The following is a 1,554-nucleotide window of genomic DNA, read 5'->3' as shown; positions in this document are numbered from 1 at the left end:
TGCCCAGCCAGAGTTCCAGGGTGATTGGTGGTAGGTCCCGGTGGGGGGGCAGCGGGAGAAACCTACATCCCCATGCCCAGCCAGAGTTCCAGGGTGATTGGTGGTAGGTCCCGGTGGGGGCCAGCGGGAGAAACCTACATCCCCATGCCCAGCCAGAGTTCCAGGGTGATTGGTGGTAGGTCCCGGTGGGGGGGCAGCGGGAGCAACCTGCATCCCTATGCCCAGCCAGAGTTCCAGGGTGATTGGTGGTAGGTCCCGGTGGGGGGGCAGCGGGAGCAACTTGCATCCCCATGCCCATCCAGAGTTCCAGGATGATTGCAGGTATGTCCCGGTGGGGTGGAAGGGGGGGCAGCGGGAGCAACCTGCATCCCCATGCCCAGCCAGAGTTCCAGGGTGACTGGTGGTAGGTCCCGGTGGAGTGGAAGGGGGTCAGCGGGAGCAACCTGCATCCCCATGCCCAGCCAGAGTTCCAGGGTGATTGCTGGAAGAACCCGGTGGGGGGGCAGCGGGAGCAACTTGCATCCCCATGCCCAGCCAGAGTTCCAGGGTGATTGCTGGTAGGTCCCGGTGGGGTGGAAGGGGGTCAGCGGGAGCAACCTGCATCCCCATGCCCAGCTAGAGTTCCAGGGTGATTGCTGGTTGGTCCCGGTGGGGGGGGCAGCGGGAGCAACCTGCATCCCCATGCCCAGCCAGAGTTCCAGGGCGATTGCTGGTAGGTCCCGGTGGGGTGGAAGGGGGAGCAACCCGCATCTCCATGCCCAGCCAGAGTTCCAGGGTGATTGCTGGTAGGTCCCGGTGGGGTGGAAGGGGGGCAGCGGGAGCAACCTGCATCCCCATGCCCAGCCAGAGTTCCAGGGTGATTGCTGGTAGGTCCCGGTGGGGTGGAAGGGGAGCAGCGGGAGCAACCTGCATCCCCATGACCAGCCAGAGTTCCAGGGTGATTGCAGGTAGGTCCGGGTGGGGGCCAGCGGGAGCAACTTGCATCCCCATGCCCAGCCAGAGTTCCAGGGTGATTGCTGGTAGGTCCCGGTGGGGTGGAAGGGGGGGCAGCGGGACCAACCTGTGTCCCTATGCCCAGCCAGAGTTCCAGAGTGATTGCAGGTAGGTCCCGGTGGGGTGGAAGGGGGTCAGCGGGAGCAAACCGCATCCCCATGCCCAGCCAGAGTTCCAGGGTGATTGCAGGTAGGTCCCGGTGGGGTGGAAGGGGGGGCAGCGGGACCAACCTGTGTCCCTATGCCCAGCCAGAGTTCCAGAGTGATTGCAGGTAGGTCCCGGTGGGGTGGAAGGGGGTCAGCGGGAGCAAACTGCATCCCCATGCCCAGCCAGAGTTCCAGGGTGATTGCAGGTAGGTCCCGGTGGGGTGGAAGGGGGGGCAGCGGGACCAACCTGTGTCCCTATGCCCAGCCAGAGTTCCAGAGTGATTGCTGGTAGGTCCCGATGGGGGGGCAGCGGGAGCAACCTGCATCCCCATGCCCAGCCAGAGTTCCAGGGTGAATGCAGGTAGGTCCCGGTGGGGGCCAGCGGGAGCAACTTGCATCCCCATGCCCAGCCAGA

Source organism: Rhinoderma darwinii, chromosome 1 (genome assembly GCF_050947455.1).
Source record: "Rhinoderma darwinii isolate aRhiDar2 chromosome 1, aRhiDar2.hap1, whole genome shotgun sequence".
NCBI lineage: Eukaryota > Metazoa > Chordata > Amphibia > Anura > Rhinodermatidae > Rhinoderma > Rhinoderma darwinii.
The sequence above is the reverse complement of the archived record's forward strand: the minus strand, read 5'-3'. Positions refer to the sequence as shown.